Here is a 26,699-nt window from a genome sequence, read left to right as displayed (position 1 = left end):
GATTCTTTTCTTTAGAGCTAGCATGATATGTAAATTATATTAAAGATAAAGAATTATTATATGCAAGCAATTATGAGATTTCTTCACAGTTGTGAAGGAGATTTATTATAAAATGATTTAAAAGCAGATGATACAATTTTGATATTGTGCTTTTTGTTTCTAATTAAGAATGAATAGGAGCGAGGGCTGCTCAGGCAAAACAAATAAACAAACAAAACCCCAACCCATTTCTTTAAACACATACAACAGGATTATTTAAAAAAGAATGTTGTTATCACCTAACACGTATTCAAAAGTATTCCATTTGAAAAAAAAATAAAGCACTTATTACATTCATCTTTACTTATTGTAAATTACAGTCTACAAATGGATTTAATATACAGAGATACACAATTTCTTTGTATATGCAGCTGGGAACTGAATTTTAGTTGGATCAAAATACAAAAAGTGATTTGGGCTTCAGAGCTAAGTTGCTGACATTTCAAAATATATCAAGACCTGCAGATTGCACATGAAAACTTTCATTTAGGAACTTGTCAGATTTTCCTATAGCCTTTTACGTGTTGCTGGGCCCAGACTGAGAAACTATTATGTTATAGAGTTTTATATTTATATAAAACTTTAAGAAATACCCAAATGTAAATGTGAAACAAGAAGATAAAAATATTTTTGTTCTCCTATCCCCATCTTTTTTTGATACAGCCTATCTTGAAATACACATAATAAGGCTCTTCTATTTTGGACTGTGAACCCAGAAATACGTAGTAGAAGGCTTATTAACTTGTTGAATTTAAAACTGGACTGGTTAAGGCACTGGAATGTATATTGATATGGTTGATCCTAAAACAATAATGGTGCAGTAGATGAATTAATAGGTCTTTTCTGTCTTCAATTCTTAGGATTTTTTTTGAAGAAAAATGTTAACTGGAAAATTACTTCAGTTCCTCTCAACTTATGTACACAGATTTTTCTGAAACTTGGACTTCTAGTCTGATAAATCAATGTATTCAAAAACTGTACAAATACAAAACTGTTTCAGAAATAATACGTTGGATCCAGGAAGCTGTAAAAGTAAGTTGCAGTAATTATTTTTGGTTGTTGAACCCGTGCCTAAGAGAAGAGTTTGGATCAATATTTATTAAAGAATATAACTAAATGGCAAAATTCTGAAGCTTTAGCTCCAGTGAAATCAGTAAGAATTTCCTGAGAAAAGGTAACAGTATTTTAGCCCTCTAGTTATTATATAAAACCACAGTTTTTTTGAAAAAAATCTGTAACATTTTTTAACATGTTAAATGTGAGTACAGGATACAAACAATTATACTGGGCACATCTACATGTTCATTTAATGCACAATGGTTACTGAGCATTTAATTTAGTACTTGCATAATCAAGTACGAAATAAATGCTCAGTAACCAAAGCTACTGTGCAGTAGCACTGGCAAACTCCTTTTTAGTGATGCTACTGCACAGTAGCCTAATAATATTACACAGTAGCATATAAGCATTGTTTGTGCTGTGACGCACTACTGTACAGTTACTACACAGTTAGCATCTTGTGTAGATGCATCCACTGAGTAAGAGACAAATCAAATCATTGCAATGAGCAGCTATATTCTGATGTCTACTGATTGCTTTTACAGATTATTTATTACCTTCATCATCCATTAATAAAAATATACCTCTGGAAAAATTTTATCTGGCCTATTTTATAATAATAAATGTCTAAGTACTATTTACTAATGCCTGCCTTTGCTGCTAATGTCCTGATCACCTGAAAATGACAATAGTCACCTCTAAAAATGAGCTTGGTGACCATAGCTTATTTGAGAACTTCAGTCTTTTTTTAAAGTGAATTCGAGGTTACAAAACCTAAAGGAATCAGAGATAATGACTCAATTTTATGTGATATATCCATAATGAGAATGTATGAATTAAATATTTTTCTGTTTTCCAGTAAGTCTTACACATAAAAAAAAAAAAAAGGATATTTGATCCTTTGATGAAGAACATCTTGATAGCACTAGACAAGTGCTTGGCCCCGATTCAGCAAGGCACCTTAACGTTACATTGTAGTCTCCTTTGAAGTTATCGAAGGAAAGAAGTAGTCACGTACTTAGAGTTAGGCATGGACTTTGTTGACTGAGTCATGTCTTCAGTTAGTGATAAAATCACGATTTAGTATTTAGTTAATAAAATTACTCTGTATTCAATGACTTATCTTCTTTCATACCTATTCACCATCTCAAAAGAAATGATGTAGAGAAGTGAAGTCGTGCCGCAGCTTTCTATTGTGCATCACCTAATGGATCTATTTATCTTTAAGCATTTTTGTTCTTAACACTATCTGTTTTAGTTTTAGCTTCTTTTTATTATCCCTGTTTTTGATATGTATTACTATGTGTGATAATATGCTTTCTGCTTTCAATCTTGAGATATACCCAAACCATCACAACTGTCTTTCTTGGAATTTCTGTAACAGCACTTCTTGCCCTTCATTCTGTTCTTATCTCTTTATTTCCCTTGCCCCACAATGTTAAGGTTTTCAGCAGTCCCCTCAGCCAACTCATTGCTGAAGTAAATATATCCAGTCCTCCCCTTTCCTCAAAGATTCAGATCTGTATAAATTTATTAGCAAAACTGTGTTGCATACTCTATTTTTTTTAATCAAGTTATCTTTAGCCTTTTTTGATCTTACCAAGGTTTCCATTGCAGAAGCTAGTCTGATTCTTTTTTTTACATCATCTTTACTATACAGTTTCTTTGATACTACTAATTTTTCAAGATACAGAATTTTGCTGCTTCCAGTACCAAGTTGAATGGATCTGGCAATAGTATACATCCCCTCCTCACTCCCATGTTCATCTCAGATTGTTCTGTCAGCTTCTTGTCTACTCTCACTGCACTAATTTACTGGCTGTAGATGTTTCCTATCAATCTAATCATTTTTTATGGATGCTATACAATCTCAAAATGTGGCATAAACCCTCTTGCTAGATACTATCAAACACTTGTTTGAAGTCTCTAAAATTCTACCCTATACACTTCTCTGATACCTGTTTTACCACAAATAAGTAGCCTAATTGTATTCTGGCTTGGTGTAAATCTAGCCTGTCCTTCTGCTGGCACCACTTCCAAATACTTCTTCACTGTCCTATGCATTACTTAGGTAAATAATAATTTATCTGCAACACTTAACAAGGTGATTTCTCTATAGTACTTGCACTCACTCTTGTCTGCATTTTTGTGAATTGACACTGTTATCACTTTTCCCAAATCACTCAGCACTTCTTCAAAAGCCTTTACTACATGCTCTTTGCTGGCTTGCAGCAGCCTTCTAGTTATGTTGTCATTTCCTAGCCTTTTTCTTTTTAAATTTTCTACTAGGGTCTTCACTTATAACAATTCAAGAATCCTTCCTTTCTCCTTTGCACTAGGAGAGTTGCATCAATAGTGTTATGCAAGTGGTACAAATCTTTAAAATATTGCTTCCATTGATTATTCTTTCCTTGTTCATCCTTGACTGAATGGCCATGTTTGTCTATGACCACCATCTTGAACTCAAAGAGCACGTCCACATATGCAAGCACATGTGCAATAGAAGTGGTGCAAATTTGAGCTGGGGCTTTTTGCCTCAGCACACATGCTCAGACATGCACTTTGGTATGGAGCAAATTGTGCCACTTGGGGCAAAATAACCCTGCCTGGCTCCTGGATCTGTAGCCAGGGGGAGCTAGAGCCTGGGGCTAGCACCTGTGCTGTCCCCAGCAGTGTTAAAGGCTGCCCTGTCCTGGCCCCATCCATACAAAAAGCTGCCCTGGCAAGCAGCTCGGGGGCACTCACTCTCTGGAGCTTCTGGAGCCCAGCCAACTGATACCTGGAGATGCTAATACCTGTGCCAGCTGGACTGCTGCAGCAGCATCCCAAATCCATTTTTAAAAATACCCCAAAATCCATGTTCTTCCACATTTTAGAACAAAAAAACTCTGCACGCACGCACGCAAGCACACGTGCGCGTGCTCCCCTAGAGAGGGAAAGACAGTGATAAGTTGGGTAATGCTTTATTGGTATATTTACAATGTTAAAGCAGTTTGGAAGCTTAGCAGTGTCTCTATCATCATGAAGAAAAATTCTAAATACCTATATGTGTTGATCAGCGCTTTTCGTTTTCTTCATACATGATGGGTGTGTGTTGGGGGGGATGTGGTGTTTTTAGAAAGGGGGTGATAAGGGATGTGGGGGAAGGCAGGTGGGTGGATGTGGGGGGGATGTGGATTGATCTATGTGTAGGAGTGGGGCAATTGGGAGCACTGTGGATGTGGGGGACCTTCTGTGGGGGCTGCTGAGGAGGGATCAGTCCCCTGGGTATCCAGGGGTCTAATTTTCTCCCTGCACTGCAAAGTTGTAGCACAGGGAACATTATTTTTTTTGTTCCTTGCTTGTTGTCCCACCTCCAAAGGGGTTTGAGGCAGGGCAACAGGCATGTGCGCACTTGTCTGGACGTGCCCAAACAGTCTTTGCAGCCACTGAGGAGATTCCAGTAATCCAAGGAAGGAATTTCAGCTTAATGGAAGGACCAATTACAAGTAGACCAATTATAAGTAGACTGGCCTTAGGAGGTGCAGTTGTCTGTTTATCTGTATCTTTTGACTTGATAATACTTTATTTAACTAGTTATATTGGAGCTGTTGATAACAAAATAAAAAGTGTCATGTAGGGAACAGCTAATGGTTTTTGCTTGATAAACAGGTTACCTACTTCTGGAATTTTAAACTTCTGTCTATACAAACATGGACTATCCATTTGCTTTAGTAGTTAAGATCTATACTATCCCCAATGGAGCTCATTTGACTTTGTTAGTAAAACATTCTGTAAAATCCATATTTGCATAATATGTGAATAAAGAAAGAAAAATGAAGATAAAGATGATAGAAGATATGCTAAATTAAATTTAGATTATGATATCCTAGGAAATATAGAGCCAAGTTTTTCAGTAATAGTTTTGTTCCCTTTGGGTTTGACTTATCATTTTAGCATTGCATTTTTTCCAGTTTATTCCTGTCCCCTGAAGATATTAAAATAAACTTGATAGGTACAAAAAATTATATCTTAAAATATCGTTTTTTTATAAGTGATCATGTCTCAAATGCAGCTGAATTCTATGATCAGCCTGTATTCTTGTTCTTAAGCAACTGTTTAATTTGTTTCTAACGTGCTAAAGGGAAGCATTCTTTTAAGCTAGTAAGAGTATTGAATGACTATGTTTTGTTTTCATCATATGCATGTATAGCATCACTTAAAATTTAAACTTATTTTAAAATAAAGTTGTTTATACACTTTTAAAGTGCAGAAGATATGTATTTATCATTATCATCTTCTTAGATTTGAGAGTTTGCTAAAAAAGAAAGCAACATTAGTATAAATATTTTCTTCATGGCTAAAGCTGGCAGTCCTTTTGAAGCCACAAATATAATTTAGTTTTGTGTTTGTTTGGTGTTTTTTTTAACATGACAATAATCCAAAAGGATAAGGGTTTAATCTCTACTGGGCTCACTCAGTGCTGGCTTGACTTAGTTACCAATGAAACTTTACTTATTTTGGTAAAAATCCCCACAGGAAAAAAAATGTAATTTTCAGTGTTGTGAGAATTTTGAAATATTCTTTTAATTTTATATCCTTTGGATTTAAATTGTGTATTTGATTTTCTTATGTTTACATTACTATATGACATGTAATAGGCTTTTCCATCTCCATTGTATAAGTTCATAGGGTTATACCTAGACATCCTATTTCAGGATTGCTTTAAAATGGAAGATGAGGTACATCTTGCTCCACCCACTTTAGGGACTACGTGCCTGTCTCTGCTCAATGATTTGATCCTGCACTGCCTTTGCCTGGGCAGCTGGTCTTGCTCAGCAAGGAACCTTGTGTAGACCATGGAAGGTTCCTTGACTACCTTTGGGATATCCTCCAAACTTGTCTGCCATGACTTCAGATGATCCTTCAGTGAAGGGGGTCCCCTATGAGGATGCCTCTAGAGTTGTCATGTGTCCTGATGGATGTTCACGAGGCTCCAACCTCCCCTACACCCTTGCCACATGCCAACTGACAAGACAAGCCTCAGGATCTTTTGCAGCTAGCTCCTGTTGATGTCTTCCATGGTTCCTATGTGTCCTCTCTCAGAATTGGGCACCTCAGGCTCTGGCCAGACTTGGAGGGTCTGGTGACGCTCTGCCTTCAGAGTTATCCCTCTCAATACCCTGTGTGTTCTATGATGGGTGCTGTCAGTTGTCACCACATTCTCACTTGGTCTTTCATCTCCAAATGGTGTCTCTAATTCCCCAAACCTGGTATGGTGTGCAAGGCTAACCTGCTCTATGCAGGGAAGTAAAATAGATCATACTAAGAAAGGAAAACGTAAACAGAACACTCACCACGGGAAAACCCCATGCCATGGGAACAACCCAGTATGAAAGAAAAAGTAATTAAAGACAAGATTACAAGAGGAATGAGACAAAGAGAAGAAAGAAAGAAAAGAGGAGCAAACCTGGGGAGAGTCCCATGTCGCCTTTGCCCCTAATGCCTCTAGACTAATGTGTCCCCTGGGTCAGGACCTGTGCCTTCACCTCAGCCGGGGTTTCTCTTATCCCCTCCGGGATCTGCCTCTGCCCTGTGGTCATGGCACCCACCGCCTCTGGCAGGAGCTCCCTTGCCGGTTCTTGCCATCACCACTGCCAGCCTCTCTGCCAGCTCCTCTGATCCCCACTGGTCTTCCCTGCATGGGGATCTCCCACAGCTCCTCCTGCCACCACTGCTGCTGGCCTCACTGCCAGCTCCTTTGATCCCCACCAGTCCTCCCTGGTGTAGGGATCTCCCGCAGCTTCTGCTGTTGCCACTGTTGCTGGTTGTAGTGGCTGGATGCGCTCTGCCCCATGGTTCCCTGCCACTCCTCCGGCACTTGCCGTCTGCCTTCCCGTGCTCTCAGGGCTGGTCTTTATCTTTGCCAGGTGACATCTCTTCATGACATCACCTGGCTCCAGCTGGAGATGGGTGCAGATGATAAACCGCTCAGGCGGTTTTCCCTGGCATGCCTCTTCTCTTCTCTGGACCCCTGCAACAGGTAGGTTTTTTCCTCCTTTTATTTTCACCTGGGGTCTGCCTCTGGACGAGGCTTCCCCCTTGCCCACTCCTGTATCCCTGGGACAGACTATAATAGTCAGGGAGCTGGAAGTAAAAGCAATTGCAATTCATCTGGTCAAGAATGCAGAGCTCCCGGGCTGGGAAGAAGATGGGAGACAGCTTCCAGCAAAGGACAAAGTAATTATGTCAAGTCAGCATAGAGAATGCTTAGTGATGGTTACAGAGAGGACTAAATTGCAGAGGGCTTAAAAGCTGACCCACTATTGACAAAACTAGAGGTAGAAAAAACCTGTGGATGAAAGGGCTAAATAGTATGGTGAACTAAAGCCAAGTCCAAACCTGACGATAGAAAATGAGTACGAGGTACAATGATGATAACTGACAGATTTGAATGGGCCTAGGCTACAAAGTGTTAGGATATGAGTCCAAGCTGATGTTAGTGATGGTGTACAAATGCAGAAAGATATGCCAAGCAATCTCCATAACCAGACTGGACTTGAAACTCAGGACAGCAGTGCGGGCCCAAGTTCCCCTAAGAAACACTACCCAAAGTGAGTGGCACTTAAGGGCTGCCTAGCAGTGGAGCAAGATTGAAAAATGTTAACAGGAAGAGACTGAGTGGCATATTCCCAAAAGGATAAGGACTCTTTGTGTACTATATTCTGGAAAAACAGTGAGCTGAACTAAAAAAACTGAGGGGACTGTCAGAGTAGATCTCAGGGATGCTTTAAAACAAAGTCTGTGAGGTCTTAGAGCCCAGGAAGAGACATTATATAAGATTATACACATCACACATGCATGTGATAAGTGTCTTCAATGGAATACTATAGTGTAACTTTGTTGCTACACATTAGTAGTGCCTAACAATATACTATGCACTGCCATTACTGAGATACTACAGTGTAATATGATAAAATTGGTTAAATAACCTTGCTTCTTTCTGTAATGTTGCAGTGATGTTGTAGCTATGACAGACCAGGAAATATGTGAGGGGCAAGAATTCTTGTGGGTGATAACTTTTATTGGACTAACTTCATCCTTGGGGTAGATTTAGATGGCAAGGTGGATTTATACCTTTTATAGACTAACCAAAGTAGATGATATATCTGTTTAGATAGATATATCTACTTTAGTTAGCCTATAAAGTACAAATCTATCCTGCCTTTTAATTTAACTTCCAACTAACACAGCTTACAATTTAAAAACAAAAAACAAAACATGAAAACCCTTGCCTCCTTGAGTATCTTTCCATTTTAAAAAAAATTTCATAAGGGCATCTGCAGTACAGATTTGAGTAGAGTATCTTTATTTGATATGGAAATGCCTTTCCAAATTAAAAGGCTGTTGTGTAAGGGCTCTTGATAGTCTATCATTTACATTAGAAATATCATAACCATTAGCACTACAAGTGTTAATTAGCCTGCCTGAAGCTTCATATGAATGCAGATATATTGCTTCTGGTTTGTGGGGGAGCTTCTCTAGAGCTGTGCAACATACCTGAAGGTGACATTGCTAGGCACAGTATGTTTACCATGTAGACATGGCTTCAGTGTACCCTGTTGCACATCCCCTTGAATTGAATTGGTACAGCCACTAGCCCATCTGGTGTAGCAAAACCCTTAGTTTCTTTTTTTTAATTTTTATTTATTGCATTCCCTCCCCTTCCCCAACCATTTCTAATTTTTTTTCTCTCCCTCTCTGTTCCCTATAGATGAGTATAAGTGAGCTCAAACTTAGGGTAAGCTTTAAACATTTTTATTTTGGTAGCAAGTTTTTGGTTTTGGATATACACTGTTTTATATTGTATAATTATTAGGTTTGTATTTATTTTTACTGTTTGTATTATTATCACTTTTGTATTGATTTGTATTGTTTCATATGGATATTGTATGGTTTAGGCCTGTGTTTGTAAGTGAACCAAAGTCATGTCAAGTTTCCATTTTATATGTCAAGCCTTCATCTTGTGTCCTCTGCCTGGGCATCCCATGTTGCAACAATATGATTCATTGTACCCCTCCCATGTAAATTGGTTCCCCATGAATGAGAATGATTGGGCATGATTGAAATACAATGGTAACAGGCCTCTATTGAATGGCCTGTAACGACCAGGCCGTCACCTCGCATTGATTCGTCCAGGAACTACGAGCCTCACCCAGGAACAGGGACAGGACCAGCATTTGAAAAACAAAAGATCCTGCAGAACCAGGAACTCTAACCATTACAGACCCCTGAAACTGCACATCCCTGCATGGAGCACACATGTTCAGTATGCCAGGGGCTGATCCTTGCCTGGGCATGCCTCCTGTCACTAGGGTCACACAAGGTCTGCCCCTATAAAAAGACAGACCCAGTGAGACGCCCTCTCCATCTGGACCAGCACCATGCCACACCACCTATCCACCCAGAGGCCCTGCTGGCAACCCCCCTCTCGACAACATCTACTGGACAAGGACCCCTTTCCAGCCTGGATAGGTAGATATTACCTGCATACCTCCTCCTACAATTTGGACTCTCTCTCTCCTCCTGGACTTCAGCCCCTGCACCAAGCTTCTCTAACCCCTGTTGCCATTGTGTGTGTGCGAGTGGGTGGGTGCAAGGGAACCAATTTGGCATTGTATCACCATCTCCACTGTTCAGTAAAACCACTGTCATTTGCAACCCAGAGTTGGGTCATGTTTTACTGAATCCCAGTCCCTTCCCCATCTTAAATTCCAGCCTCATTTTCTCCTCTCTCTCTCTCTCTCTCTCTCTCTCTCTCTCTCTCTCTCTCTCTCTCTCTCTCTCATCTCTAGTCCCCACCATCTCTGCTAGTTTCCCAATCTCCTCCCAATTCTATCTTCCCTTTTCTGCCACCTCTCAGCCTTCTGTGCTCCTACTGCCTTTTCCTTGCGACTTTCTGCTGCCTTTCTCTGCTTTCCTGCTGCCATCTCTCTGCTGTCCATCTCTCTGTTTTCAGGCTTCCCCTGCACCACCTGTAATCTTCCCCTCCCCCCCAGCTTCACAGCTCCTCTTAGCTGTCCAGTTTTCTCCAGCTTCCAGCACCTACTGCCACTCCCTGCAACTTCTCGAGCTGCCCTGGAGCCATTCTCTGTCTCTCCACATTCAGAGCCCTTCTTTAACACCCACACTTTCCCTTAGTCCCATTTTTCCCTCTCCCTACCTACCTTTTCAGCTTTCCCATAGCTGTGCTGACATTGCTTCCCTGTTCTGCAGGCTTTGGGCATCATCTTTTAATCGATTTTAAGATCAATTAACCTAAAGTTACCTTCAGCCTCAGTTCTTCAGCTCAGACCCCTGTAGTCTTCTGGTTCTAATCCCAGTTATGGTAACTTTAATTCCCTACACTTCTACTTTCCTACCTTAACCTTTCTCCAGGTATCCCAAGTACACCAAGCACATACATACATATAATCACAACACCCAACTTAGGAACGCACCTGTGTGTATGTGTAGGTGGGTGGTATGTGTGTAAATTGGTGAACGCACACAGCAAGAGAGATACCATTTTGTGTGTGTGGTATACAAATTAGTAATCCACATATGTGTATTGGATATGCAGGTGTTGGTAACTGGTAATTGATTCTGTCTAAATTTGGTGCATGAACCTAGACTAATGATTTTGAACATGTGTGTATCTGAGTTGCGTGTGTGTGTGTGGCATTGTGTGCATGATATATGAATTAGTGATCTATGTTTAACTTTTGGGGTGTGTAGTATATGTGCCTGAGCTGGTAGTGTGAGTGTGTATGCCTAATAGGGGTGTATGCACCTAGTGAGTGTGTGCTTAATTGATTTTTATGTGTGCATCTGCAGTTGTATACCACGTCCTCCTGTCTAACAGCACAATATTGGGATCCTGAGCATTGATCTGACCCCTCAGGGCAACATTGGAACAGGAATGATAAGGAAAGGGTCTTAAGCTCATATGCTATGTGAGATGGTGTTGAGTACACCAAGCAGGGTTAGCAAGTACCAACTGCTGGACTCAGAATGCAGGTCTGACAAAATGTATAATCCTGGCTTCTGCATGTTCTCTGTACTTTCATAGTTTCTAGGGTCAGAAGGGACCCGAGTAGATTTCATAGACATTAGGGCTGGAAGGGACCTCGGGAGATCATGGAGTCCAGCCCCCTGCCCAAAGGGCAGGAAGTCAGCTGGGGTCATAGGATCCCAGCAAGATAAGCATCCAATTTACTCTTGAAGGTGTTCAATGTAGGTGCTTGAACCACCTCCGCAGGCAGACTGTTCCAGACCTTGGGGGCTCGGACAGTAAAGAAATTCTTCCTTATGTCCAGCCTGAAACGGTCTTGCAGGAGTTTGTGACCGTTTGACCTCGTCATCCCTTGGGGCGCTCTGGTGGACAAATGTTCCCCCAGATCCTGGTGGTCACCCTTGATAAACTTATAGGTGGCCATGAGATCACCCCTGAGCCTACGCTTTTCCAGGCTAAAGAGTCCCATGGCTCTCAGCCTGTCATCATAAGATCTGTTTTCCTGACCTCTGATCATGCGCGTGGCTCTCCTTTGCACCCTCTCAAGCTTCTCCACATCCTTTTTGAATTGTGGAGCCCAAAACTGGACGCAGTACTCCAAGGCCGAGTACAAGGGGAGAATGATGTCCTGGGATTTGCTCGAGAAGCATCTATGGATGCAAGCCAGTGTTTTGGTCGCTTTATTAGCCGCAGCATTGCGTTGCAGCCTTATGTTCATCTTGTGGTCAATGATGACCCCCCAACTTTCTTTCTTCTGTAGTGCTAACCAAAGTAGCACTGCCGAGCCTATAAGGGTGCTGCAGGTTTTTCCTCCCAAGGTGGAGAACCTTGCATTTTTTGGTGTTAAACACCATGAGGTTCTCGTCTGCCCATTTGCTGAGCTTGTCCAGGTCAGCCTGGATCACCCGCCTATCTTCTGGCATGGATGCTTTGCCCCAAAGTTTGGTGTCATCGGCGAACTTGGCCAGTCCACTCCTGACTTCAATGTCCACATCGTTAATGAAGATGTTGAACAGTATGGGTCCCAGGACAGTGCCTTGAGGGACCCTACTGGTCATAGGGCACCATGATGAGTGACTGCAATCAATCACAGCCCTCTGGGTCTGACCACGGAGCCAATTGCCCAGCCAGTGGATTGTGGTGGAGCCAAGGCCAGAACTGGGCAGTTTGGCCAAGAGGTGATCATGGGATACCAGATCAAAAGCTTTTTTGAAGTCAAGATATATGACATCAATCTCTTCTCCCTTGTCCAGATGATAGGTCACCTGGTCATAGAAGGAAATGAAATTGGTCAAACAAGACCTACCCGCAGCAAACCCGTGCTGGCTATCCCTTAGAATGTTAGCCTGGGCCAGTCCCTCAAGGATGGCCCCTTAATAAACTTTTCTAAGATCTTCCCCAGGATAGAAGTCAGGCTAATGGGCCTGTAGTTAACCGGATCCACTCTCCTCCCTTTCTTGAAGATCGGCACCACGTTTGCCTTCTTCCAGTCTTCAGGCACTACACCAGAGCACCAGGAGTTTTCAAAGATCTGTGCCAGGGGCTGGGCTATGACACTCGCCATAGACTAGATCATCTAGTCCGACCCCCTGCCAAGGCAGGAAGGCATACTGGGGTCAAATGACCCCAGGAAAGTGTACATCTAGCCTCCTCTTAAAGACCCCCAGGGTAGGAGCCAGCACCACTTTTCTCTTGGAAGTTGGTTCCAGATCCTAGCTGCCTTGACCGTGAAGTTGTGCCTCCTGATATCTAGCTTAAATCTACCCTCTGCCAGCTTGTGACTTATTCCTGGTCACTCCTGGCAGTGCTCGGGGGGACAGGGACTTCCGCAGTGCGTGCTGATCCCCCCTGACTAGTTTGTAGCAGGCCACTAGATCCCCCTCAGCCTTCTCTTGTGGAGGCTGAACAGGTTCAGGTCCCATAGCCTCTCCTCATAAGGCCTGCCCTGCTGCCCCCGATCATGCGAGTGGCCCTCCTCTGGACTCTCCATGTTGTCCACATCCCTCTTGAAGTGCGGCGCCCAGAACTGGATGCAGTACTCCATCTGCAGCCTGACCAGTGCTGCACAGAGGGGGAGTCCATGGTCACTCTATGCAGGTGTGTAGGTCAAGGATCATGTGCAGCTGGTATGCAGTTCACCCCTATACATAAAATAACTTGCTTTTTGCTACAGCTTGAGTAATTTTGTAAACTCTAAATTCTGAATCCTGAATAATATGTCCACTACTGTATTCACTCACATATCACACTCACCTCCCCACTCCCCCAATAGCCTTAAAAATTGGGGTATGTGTCTGATTTATGGATGTGTGGTACATGGAAAAAATACAGCATATTAATTATTTGTGAAGATCAGGATCCTGTATTAAAATAGGAAGGGATACAGGGCCTTGAAGCCATGAAGATGAGAATCTCAATGCTTGCTAGACTCTTCAGCAGAGTTACTTGACATTACGGAAAGAGGCAGTCCAGTTAACCCCTTTAGCATCCCTGGTGGTTATCATGTTTTGATGCTCCACCAGTCCTAATGGAAGGAGATTATAGGCCATATTAACAAAAGGGAATTGTATGAAAATGGATGAACACAGAGCTTGCTTGAGGAGCTCCTCAGTTGTCAGTTTCCTTAATATGAATTCACAATTTGGGGAATCTGAACTAAACTCTAAACCTTTCAAAGCATCTCTAGTTATTAGATTTTTACGGAAGTTCTTCCAATATTGAGGATAGTTTAAGCATCAAACTATCAATATAAAACTTTGTTCAGCAAGAAGCAGCACATATCTAAATTTAACTATGTTAACAGTCACTTTTGTGCCTGTATTCCCCTTTCTCCTATACTTGGTACCTCTTCAACAGTTCAACTCTTGCTGTGCTGTCTGGCATTGATAAAGATTATACTCATCAACTATACTGCAGAGCTGTGGTTTAGTTCTCCATAGGAGACCAGCAGGGATGTCAAGGGATGACTTGCAACCTCATATTCCCCTGCATGGGTTCATAAGGTAGCTTACATTTGAGACCTGTAGTTACCTCATATATAATGGATGCCAAGGGAATGTGTATTTTGCTTTCATATTTTCCACCAGTGCTCTTGTAACTATTTTACCTTCAAAAGGCTATTTAGTTTGTATCTGGTTTATTCCACTGGTGATAGCAGGGCCATCTCCTAACAGATTGTTCTCTAAAATCTTCTATAACCTACATTCTCTAGTCAAAAATAAATTAATAGATAAAGACATAAAACACCACAAGTTCTTCAGTTACCCAGAAGATAGTATACAGGTTTATTTCTTTTCTAGCTTGAATAAATACCACCTACTAGAAAGAGGAATGTTTAAACACTAAAAGATGAAAGGTTTACAATATGCTTAGCACCAGATCTCAGGGCATATACATTCTTCTCTCTCTCCTGTGGGATGAGATTAGGAAAAAAATGTCATTATTTCTGTATTTCTTTCATGAAAGACCTTACCTGAAGATTAATTATATGTTGGTATACAGAATGTTTGTTCTATCTGTATTTATCTCATTTCAATGCCAAAAACCAAAGTAAATATGTTTGTTCTATCTACAAATAAATAATTTATAGTCTATGTGGTTAAGCTATAATCTCTAGTTATGAGTATAAGAAGCCTCCAAAATGCCTCGGGTTATTGATTTATCTGGAAAGTATTTAGTGGAACATTGTGCATTATACTCTGTAGTAGTTTGTTTGATTTAGCAGTTAAAACCTTCAGGACTTGAACCTTCTATTTTTACTTGGGCAACCTTCCATGAACAACTTTGAGGTTTGCTTGCAAAAAGATAAAAGGACTGGTCTATTAATAGAAGATGTATTATTTTATTGATTTAAGAGTTAATTAATGTATTGTACTGAGTATTAAATACAGGCATCATGGTGGCTTACTCTTACTACTTATTCGTTATAAGAATCAGCACCCATCTAAAGTGCCATACATACTTTTCCATTTAGCTAGGAATTTCTTGAGTCTTTCTGCTTCTTCATATCTGTCTGCACTCTGAAAAGAATTTTTGTTTGTGAGGTTTTTAGTAAAATAAGAGAACTCTGGAGCTTGAGACAGGATTATAGAAGAGACTCTTAATAGTACTGAGCCAGAAGGCCCCCCATATTAACTGGTAGGCAGATGCCAAGAGCTACTTTGTAAGCCTGAACTATTTTATTTCTGTTTGGTTTGGTCTGTCTTTATATGTTAACTGATTTTATATAATCTTTACTTACATTGTTGTTTATTTTATTGTGCAATAGCTGGTCCTTTCAACAATAGGAATGCAAGTTATTGCTATTATTCAGAGTATAAATGATTGAGGCCAAATGAGTGTTGTTACAACACAGGCTTAGAAGCAGCAGCTTGTTGGAAAAGAAAAGTAACTCTATTTAGGGGTTGGGTGGCAGCAGGTGTGTGATACATAATGAGCGTGTCTACACATGCTTTTACATGCACCTAAGCTTAATGCATATTATCTTAATGTGTATTAAAGTTATTTAGATGCACATCTACATGTGCATGTGCTAAGGTGCATTGACATGGGTGTGCAGACTGACTTGGGATTAAGTTAGTCCCAAGTCAATGGACATGCATGATGTTAATGTGCATTTGCACATCTAGACATTCACTAATGAGATGTAGTTATTTGCACATAAATTTGATACCTGCTTAATGCAGGTATTAAATTTAGGCTCAAAGGGCATTTGCACACATGGTTGTGCCACAGAGCAAGATGCTTTTAAAAGCACCTGGCACTGCATTACAGGCATTTACATAAAGAGTGAAATGCATGCCAGTGTTGAGAAAATGGCTGTAGCATGCTTTTGAACTAAAACACATAGAAGGTGTTTTAGTTTAAAAAAGGCACCACTGCCATTTTATCGGTACTGTCGCACATTTCACCATTTATACAATGCATGCCATACAGCGCCAGGCATGTCAGCTCACGTGCAGAGTAGACTTAATTAATTGAGTCTGCTCTGATGAGCTGCTTTTCTAGTGTGTCAGAGCAGACAAATGTACGTGTATAAATGCCTGAATAGCCTAAAATCACTATTTTAAAGGTGCATTAAGGGCATGCACATGTAGACTCATGCCCATAATGTGCCTTAAATTGGGCTAATGCACATTAAACGCACATATTTAGACATGCCCAATGGTATTCTACAAGTTAAGGGTAGAATCCTTATATGTTCTTATCCTTATATGTAGAATCATTTTATATGTCTAAATGGCAACTATGCAGCTGTGTAATGGTATTTTTAGTATGTATGCACCATTTCAGGTTGTATTTCACCCTGTGACAAAATAGAATTTCCTGTGTACATACCTTCAGAAACCAAAATGGAAGAGGTGGGGTAGGCCTCCCATCTTCAGCTCAATATCCATCCTAGTTAGAGGGCTAAGATGGTGCTAGGAGATGTGGGTCTAAGCCTCCCTCAGCCAGATGATGTTTGAACCTGCTGTAACTAATGCCTGCAGTGTCAGGCACGATCACTAGAGCCAATGAGGGATTTACTTTATACTGAGTATCCTAAGGCAGGGTTTTTTTAATCTTTTTCAAGGAATATACCCTTTCTGATACAGCTGGGCAGGGGGTGGCAGCCAAATGTGGAGTGGGGGGGTAGTGGCAACTGAACCCAGAGCAGGGGGCATGCTTGCACACAGCAGTGGCAGCTGCATCACGGGGTGATGGGTGGTGGCAGCAGTCACTGCAAGTGTGTTTTCTTCTCCCCCCGCATCTGGCCAGTCAGGCAGCACCTATGTGGCCCACAGAGGGGATCCACTACCCTTGCCCCCCACCCCCAGCCTTACTCCTGGGAGGCAGCGGCACAGGGTGGTGGGTAGTGGCACTCCATCCCTGCCCATTCATGTGTACTCCTTAACCCCTTTCCAAGTACCTCCAGGGGTATGTGTATCACTGGTTGACAACCCCTGTCGTAGGGGTTAGGGTCACAAGCCAGCAGGCCAATGGGAAAGTACAAATAGAGGTAAGTAGGCATTCACAGTAAAACAACATATAACAATGGAGGGACAGTAAACAGGTACTGGTCAGTACCGCTGGGGTACATACATTCAGCATATAGGGTCCCCTGCCCGACTCTGGAGATGTTACAAAGAACCAGCCTTTAGTCCACGATCACCCTGTGCAGGTGTGTAGGTCAGGGATCATGTGCAGTTGGTATGTAGTTAATCCATGCTGTGCAGATCCTTCTTTCACCTTCAGTCCAGCTCACAGCAGCAGCATCACCCCCAGGACTTCTGGCACCTACCCAGCCAGGGCTCAGAGGTTGCCACCTCTGCCTGCTATTTGCAAGGTTTTCTGGGATCTGCAGTCCAGCAGCAGGGCTCTTCAGGCTTTCTTGTCACTTCCACTTCCTGCTTCCAGGTACCTCTGGGGATTGTCAGCAAGCCCCCCTAAGGCTGCTCCCCTTATGTCATACACTCATATCACATTTTCAGTGCACAGAATGCATTTCATTACACAATGTGTACATTATACTGCTTCCTGAAGTACTCTAAAGCCATATTAAGAATTACCCAAAACCCTCTCCAGCCTTTCTCTTGGAGCTAACTTTTTATGTGTCATATGTGTATCATTTTATCATTTGAGTAGAGAACAATTGGGATATTTGTAACCCATTGGGAGGAAGGGCCCAGGCTAGAACCCAGGGCTTTCCCTCCCTCCAGATCAGCATCCATTATACTGTAAAACCTCTAGTTTGTTTTGCTCCTTTTCGTTCCTCCATGACTGTCTAGGGCAGGTTCAAGAGGAGGGCTGTATAACGCCTAGCTTTTGGCTTGATAGTTAAACTACTTTGCTACCAAGCAAGAGATACAGGTTCAAACCCCTCTATAGGGCTCTACTGAATTTATGGCAGAAGTGGGCTGCACAGTGACTCCTTTAATTTTTGAGGTTCCCCTTAAAATTAGAGGTGCCCCACAGCTTGCTCCTGATTAGCAGGTAGGCAAACAGCACAGTTTTAAGTATAGCACCATTTTTGCCTCCTGGCTAGTCAACAACCAGCACCAGGGCCACTGAGACTTCTCAGCCAATCAGCAATAGTGGGGGTACACAGGGGAACCTGCAAGGTTAAAAAAGCTGCTGCACAGCCTACTTCCACCATGACTTTGGTAGGGTCCCACCCACCTGTGTGGAAGAGGTCTAGAACTTGGGTCTATTGTTCCCTGGGTGAGTGACCTAACCAATAGGCTATTAGACTACAAAGTTTCAAACTGTTTAAGTTCCCCAAATGGCTCAACTAGTATGCATGTGCATAGAGTGAAATAGAATTTTGCTCTAAATGTTAGCACCATGCTATCCTAGTGCCTTCATAAAAGTCTCCTATCCCAACAACATACTGAAAGTTGAGTAATAAATAAAGTTACATTAATTTAGAGTTTTTCAAACTTCTTTTGAAACTGCTGCATTGTCTCAAGTCTATTCTAGATCTGAATATTAGGCACCTATATGGGAAATCATACATACATACATACTCATTAATATGGATATCAATAATGCTGATCTGTGTCTTCTAACTGGACTTTTGAGATGAAAATAGTCTCTTCTGTGGTTGCCACTGCTCATGCACATTCTCCCCTCTCACATCCATCAAGAAATGTCATTTTTATGGAAGGTATTTAAAAATAAATCTGGCTAAGCTTGTACTTTCTGTTTATCATGATCATAAACATGTTCCTCTAATCTCACCTCAAGTCATGCTGGCCTTTTGGATTCTGGTTGCAACTATAATGGCAGCCAGTATGACTAGAGGGGAAAAAAGAAAATGGTGAAAGCAATGGGCATCTCATATTAATGAGGATGCAGTCAAGCCTCCTAGTTCTCTTTTCACAGACGCAGTGTATATTCATTAATCATATTTGGACATTATACTGCAGGTGTGCATAGCTGATGCACAAAAAGTGATTTAAAAAGAAACATATGCAATTGTGGCAAACTTCAAATCATTTATCATATAGTAAATTATAACAATATATTATTTTCCTGGAGGAATGATACACTTCATATAGTATTCCCTGCATCCTTTGAAAGGTTATATATAAAAAAAAACCCCTTAAACTATATATATATTTTCTCCCTCTGTACAAGAAAGTGTGTTAACACTGCATCCAGATAAACTTATCAATGGAGTTGCTCTGATTTATTTTAAACAAATTATGAAGTAAATGTATTTGGCGGGACAGAGGAGGAAGAGAATCCTTTTATTGTAATAGAAGAGCTTGATGGCTCCTCCAGTCTTGAAGACTTACATGTATACCACCCTCAGAAAAGGCCTGTGCTTCAGCCTAACTCACAAGCCAAATTGAATTAAATCAGTACTTTAGAAATGGTAATAGGCAGAGCCTTGATGGGCTGTACTGGAGTGGCAAGAGCCCTGGCTCCCTTCCTATTTTTGCCATCATGCAAGTAAAACATTGTAATTTTCTCACATACAACATGCACCTTTTCCCAAGACCCAACTGCTGGAAGCTAGAGTATGCATTATATACAAGAAATATGGTAAAATCAATTTGTGCCACTGATCTAGCAAAAGTAAAAATAGTATTTGCACAGATATACAGGGAGCACAACAATGAGCAGGCTCAGCATCCCACACTGAGGTGAAGGCCTTCTACCTGGTGGCTAACATAAGTCAATAGTTGAAGGCCGAAGGGGTAACTGAATCAAAGCCAGAAAGTCAGAGTCCAAATCAAGAAAAGTGACAAGGAAGGCAAGGTGAGGGAGCAATCCAGGTCAGGTACCTGGGAAATTATAACAAATGATAACCTGGGAAAGCCAGGTTCCAAACCACCCAAGTTGTAAGGCAGAAGCAGAGATTGAAGTCTGGGCAATATCAGACAGGTGGTCAGATCTGCAATCAGGATGCAGGATCAAGGAAACAACAGGGCAGTTCAGGGGCAGCAAGAGTCTTACTGTTCAGATGGCACAGAAAACAGGAAGCAGGAGATTCAGTCAGCAGCCAGGAACCCCAGACCAACTGAGTTTGCTCTAATGTGTCTAATTAGAATGCCAGTGAGCACATGTATAGGCAGCCAATATGATGAAGTATGGGCACTCTTTATTAGGGTACAGTCATTTGACCTTAGGAGTATAGCAGCATACCTGTGGCTGCTTGCCACTTTAAGGGCTTGAGCAGGCTGTGAGGCAACTTGCAGGTGACTGCAGAGCCAATCAGGTGGTCACATGACAGCCAACAGGCCTCCTGATTGGAACAGGGTGGTGCAGTTTCAACATAAAAGCAGGCCCTGAGGACCAGAGCTGGCAGTTGCTACTGGAGTAACATCTCTTGGCTGGAGTACTGCTGCTCCAAGAACATTCTGGAGGTCAAGGGTAGGAACTATGGGAAAGGAGGAGGTTCCTGGGGACCCAGGGAGTCCTAAGCCCTGAGGAAAAGGCTGTGGGCCTAGGAACAGTCAGGCCAGCCTAAGAGGGGGCTTAGTGTTGTGGGTCCACTGAGGAGCTAGGCAAGCCGTAATGAGGACTGACAGTGACTGAAGCCAGGAACCTGGCTGAATAAAGAACTGCTTCATGTAAGATCTCTGGGGCTTTGAGGCAATCTCAGTAAGAAGTGGCTGTTTATGGTGGGGCTCGTTGGGGACCTCTGCTAGGTAAGAAGGACAGCTGCTGCTGCTGTGCTGATGCCTGGGAATCCCAACTGGTCAAAGCAAGGGGGCCAGGCCTGAAAGTCCAAAGGGCAAGTAAGCCCACCATGAGGGGAGGCCAGGGCTGTGGAGAGCTACCTGGCACCCCAGCTGGCCTGGAAGAAGCACAGAGCCAGAAACATGGCGAAGGTCCCTTCAATGGGGGGAACATCACTGCCAAAGGGAGGATAGGATCAGTTAATCAGCATGCTGAAATGACAGAAGCTGAAGCTCAGCCTCTTGAAGGGAGTAGATGAGTGCAGTTTATGAGATTGAGGCTGCAATAGAGTGCCCAGGTATGAGATCAAGGGGCCCAGTATGAGAATAAGACCAAGGCAGGGAGGCCTGCATTGGTCCTGGGGAATGACCTAAAACTACATCCTGCTGAGCAGGATGATGTGGTGGGGCTGCTGGTGGCAGGGTAGTCCTCAGAAAATGCCACACCAGTGCCTCCCTAGTGGATGGCAAGTATGGGGCTCCAGAAAGCCTCAGCCCCTGCTGCCTTGTAGGTGACCCTGTGGCGGGGAAAGGCTAGAGGAGCATACCCTAAGAGAAAAGCAACAGGCCTGGGCAACAACATGCAGGCCAGTAGGCCTGAGGCCCCATACCTGAGGGTGAGCCTTGGGTGACAATGCAAGGGCCAGAAGGGCCCAAGGTCTAAATGAGTGGGGCCTGGTAGGAGGCATGAAGGACAGTGGGGTCCAGGTACATCAATGGATGCCTGAGGCCAGAGTGGGTTGTAGGCCAAGACTGTGGTCCAAGCACACTGGAAGATACCTTGGGCCCACGAGGCCTAAGGCCCTGTAGCCCCAGTGAAGGGGCAGAGCAGTGACCCCAGTGGGGAGGGCGGGGGTATAATGTAAGGGGCTAGAAGCCTACTGAGAGGCAAGAAACCCAAAGTGCATGTGAGAGTAGAGGACCCAGTGAAGAAGCATTTGCTCAAGGTGAGTTTCCTGATGCCTGAGGTCACATTTGGGTCAGAGGCTGAGTGCAGCCCAGTAATGGTGCCAGGGAAGCTGAGAGAGATTTGGATGCCATCTGCAAGGCATGGGCCACAGTAAAGGGAAGGTTGGAGCCATGTATTTCACCCTTCACATCAGGGCATTAAATGGGCAGCCTTCCACATTTTTACATCTAGTTTTAATGCATCAAAGTGTGGCGGGTGAATTGGGGTGGACTGCTGTAGACAGGTAGCCAAGCTGGTACTGTGACTGGCACTGGGATGGCACCCTGTTACAAGGAAGGGGGGTGGGAAAGGGCAGGAGAGAATACTGGGCTCATATGATCACAGCTAGGTACTTGTCAAGCCTCATCTTAAAGACCCCTAAGGTAGGAGCCAGCACCACCTCCCTTGGAAGCTGGTTCCAGATCCTACACACCCTGACTGTGAAGTAGTGCCTTCTAATGTCCTGTCTGAACCTATTCTCAAACAACTTATGGCCATTATTCCTTGTTACTCTGAGAGGTGCTCAGGTGAACAGGGTCTCTGCTATTCCCTGCTGGTCCCCCTGGTAAGTTTATAGATGGCCACCGGTCTCCTCTCAGCCTTCTCTTGCGAAGGTTGAACAGGTTCAGGTCCCATAGCTTCTCTTCATAGGGCCTACCCTGCTGTCCAAGGACCATGTGAGTGGCCCTCCTCTAGGCCATCTTGATGTTGGCCACTTCTCTCCTAAAGTGCAGCACCCAGAACTGGATGCAGTACTCCAACTGTGGCTTGACTAATGTCACATAGAGTGGGAGGATCACCTCTCTGGCCCTGCTTGTGATGCATCTATGAATGCATGACAAGGTGTGGTTGGCCTTGCTGACCATGTCCTCACATTGGCAGCCCATGTTCATTTAGGAATCGATAATGACTCCAGGATCTTTTTCTCCCACTGTACTTTTGAAAAGGGATTTCCTCAGTCTCTAGGTATGCTGCTGGTTCCTACTGCCCAAATGCAGTACCCTGCACTTGTCAGTATTGAATCCTATCCTATTTTCATTTGCTTACCCCTGTAACCTGTTCAGGTCTAGCTGTATCCTGTCCCTCTCTTCTAGCTTGCCCACCTTGCCCCAAATCTTGGTGTTATCAGCGAATTTGAGCAGGGTGCTTTTCACCCCCTCGTCCAAGTTGCTAATAAAGAGACTGAACAGTGCAGGCCCAAGGACTGAGCCCAGGAGGACTCCACTGCCCACATCCCTCCAGGTCGAATATGATCCATTCACTACCACTGTCTGGGTGCGGCCCCTCGGCCAATTTGCGACCCATCTGACTGTGTAGGCATCAGTGCCACAATTGCCTAGCTTTTTAATGAGAATGGGGTGGGAGACCATGTCAAAGGCCTTCCTGAAGTCCAGAAAGACTTTATCCACCGTGACACCCGTGTCCAATGATTTTGTGACCTGACTGTAGGAGGCAATCGGGTTGGTCTGACAGGACCTGGCCCTAATGAACCCATGGTAGTTGCCCCTGATATTGTGCCCCCTGCTGGTCCTTCCCAGATGTGCTCCTGGATAATCTTCTCAAAGAGCTTCTCCAGGATCGAAGTAAGACTAACAGGCCTATAGTTGCCTGGGTCCTCCCTTTTTTGAAAATGGGGACCACATTGGCCTTCTTCCAGTCATCTGGTACGTAGCCAGAGCACCATGAGTGCTCATAAAGCTGTGTTGGGGGCTGCTTGATAACCCCTGCCAATTACCTCAGAACCCTGGGGTGGAGAGCATCTGGACCTGCTGATTTGTACATATCCAGCCCTCCAGAAGTTCTCTAACTTGGTCTGCCCTGATCTAGGCCTGGAGGAGTCTCTCCTGGGTCCGTCCAGAATCTCAATGGGGGAGTCCCAGTCCCTGCACAAAAAATGGAGGCAAAGAAATTGTTAAAAAGGTCTGCCTTTTCCTCTGGCGCAACCACCAGATTGCCAAGCATATCCCACAGGGGCCGCCTTTTACCCGGTGCTTTCTACATACTCCCAGTGTATTTAAAAAAGGACTTTTTGTTGTTCTTGATCCTTGATGCTAGCCCTGGTTTCATATCTGCCTTAGCTTTCCTAACAGCCCTGCTACAAACCTAAGTGATGGAGGTATACTCCTCTTTGGTGATAGCCTCTCCCTTCCACTGGGTGTACACCTCTTTTTTGGTGTAAAGTCAGGAAAATGAGGTAGTGCGAAAGTGTTAGAAGTTCCCTGTCTCTATTGGTATGATGTAATAACAATAAGAATTGAAAGATGAAAAGTGAAAGTGCATATTTATTTCACCCCACCTACATAAGCAGAGGTGCAACTAGCAATTTTGGTCCCTTGGCAGAGATGGTATCAATCAATGGAGAATAGGGTCAACAGAGAAATGTCAAGTGCCACAAGTTGAGGGGGTGGGATGCTGCTGTTGCCCCCTCTAAATAGGCACCCAAGACTAATGCCATGCTCACCTAGTTATGCTACTGATTCCATCTTGTATCTCTGGTCATGGTCTTCTTAGCTGTCTGTCAAAGAACTAGCAGCACATCAGCAATGACTGAAGCTGAGAGCAGAGTCTAGAAATGTGCTGATACTTCATTGCTGGGCATAGTCCCACTAATCCTTAGTTTTCAAGCACACTGTGAATTATCATGCAATTTTTCATTTTAATGATAGGCTTCTGAGAGCATCTTGTATGAGTAATGAATACCTTGACACTTAAGCAGACGGTTGCAAAATCAATATTTATCTGATTCTGATTTTTGTGTTTTTTGCAGCCACTGAGCACTCGGTCTACAAAACTTACGTTTCAATTAATTAGGAATGAGTTATCTGAAATAGTCTGAGCAACTGTTCTAATAATGAAAGTATGTGTGAAATGTTAATTGTTCACTTAAACACTTTTTAAGATTCTTGATTAGAAATTTAGAAGGTTAGAGGGACAGCTTCGGCTGTTTGGTTTGTTTCAGCTCTTCACAGAACAAGAAGTCCACAAGGCTGTCTGTTAATTTCTTAGGGCTATGCAGTTGACAGTGACTTTGCATAAACAGCATAGAATTTGACCCCTGAAACCTTTGGATTTTTTTTTCTGGATATTTGATTAGAAACCATTGTCATTTGTATGAACTCTGCACCTCCAGCTTTCCGATATCAATGGGTCACTACAAAGCAGCAGTCTCCAAGTTTTTGTCTATTAACATTCTCTCCTACACCCAAAATTATACACTGAGAGAGAGAGTAGGGGAATGTACCTTTTGGGGGAATAATAAGGGAGGGTCCATGGGATCAGGGCAAAAGGGAGTAACCATGGAGAAGTCACATTTATACGCAAAGCTCATATTAGGTCTTCCTGATTTGCTGTCCTTTGACCTATGCTACTAGATGGGTAATACAATCAAGGGGCTGTGCTAATTCTATGCTTATGTTTAGAAAATACAATCGGTGCAGGACAGGATATTCATTGACTAAACGGGAATGCTAGAGTAAGATCTGGTTAAAACTATGAGAGGATGGACAGTTCTTGCTTGTACCATATGGGGTACATACCTTAACACTGACATTAGAAGAACCATTGTACCAAAAGTATAGACCTTAACTATACTAGCTCCCACCCCCATCTTTTCTGAAGAACCTGATGTCCAGCATGAAACTATTGACCCTTCCATGCCCTGATCCTGAAAGATGTTCTGATTAGTTTGAGCTAGGGAGGACTGAGATCACATTCCATCTCGCTGCTTTTTGTTCTCTCCTGAAAACAACCTGAAATAGGAAACTGACATTCCTGCTATCTCTTGTCCCTCAAGGATTTTGCAGAATAAAATGCACGACTCCTCTGGGTTCACTATATAGACGGGTTCACTATATAGACCAGCAGTATCCATTGTGGGGCACTTGTCATTAACACTGCTTGAACAATGAGAAAGTATCTAGAATTATCAACTCCTTTTACTACAACAAATACATAACAGGTAATAAATAAAAAGTGTACAAAGAAAACAGTGAGGATCAAAGTATGTATTTTATAGTGTTCCTCTGTGGAGGATGCACCATAGACCAGTGATGTACAGTCCTTGACAACTCCTTCCATTCTGAGTCTATGGAAAGGAAACAGGAAAAGGTGCTGGTCCTGGATGTGTCCACTCTGGTTTCAAGTTTATTGCTTTATGAAGAATAAACAGTGATTAGTGCCTGTGGTGGTCACTCTCAGGCAAAACCTTCTCTTATTCCTTGCGGGGGCTTCCAGGAGAACTGGCACATCATGCAGTCCTCTGTACTTCTACTTCGTTGCTAGAATCATTATTACTTCACTGAGCACGTGTGCTACATCCAGTGCGGTGGTCCCCACTAAGCATGTTCAAGAGGGTCTCACTGACCTTTCTAAGATGGATACAGTATCTGCCCATCGTTCCACTGGGCATGATAAGTTGCATTTTGAAAAGTTCCCACTGACAGTACAAGGAGGGAAACAGGGCATATTATCTTTTTTCTCGGCCTTTTTTCCCCCCTTCCCTGATCCTATTTTGTCTCTTGTCTTAACAATTAAGGAGGAATACACATCCTCGTCAATTAGCAAGGAGTCAGGGGAGGGGCACTCTGAAATGCTTCGGGTTAAAGTACAAGGCAGTCGAGGGAAAAGAGACTTGATGGTGGAAGTCTACTATAGACCTCCCAACCAGGGAGAAGAGCTTGACCTGGAATTCTTGGGTCAGCTCACAGAGGTAGTGAAGGCTAAGGATGTGGTAGTCATGGGGGACCTGAACTTCCCAGACATCTGCTGGGAAGAACAGTCAGCCAGGTCTGAACGCTCACATAGGTTCTTGGCCAGAGTGCAGGACCTCCATGTAACCCAGGAGGTGCACAGCCCCACCAGGGGAGATGCCTTGTTGGACCTAGTGCTGGCCACGGGTGATGACCTGGTGAGGGGGCTGCAGGTGCTTGACCACCTGTGCGACAGCAATCAT

This window comes from Crocodylus siamensis, chromosome 2 (assembly GCF_052110815.1).
Source record: "Crocodylus siamensis isolate JL-2025a chromosome 2, ASM5211081v1, whole genome shotgun sequence".
Classification (NCBI taxonomy): domain Eukaryota; kingdom Metazoa; phylum Chordata; order Crocodylia; family Crocodylidae; genus Crocodylus; species Crocodylus siamensis.
This window is presented reverse-complemented; position numbering follows the sequence as displayed.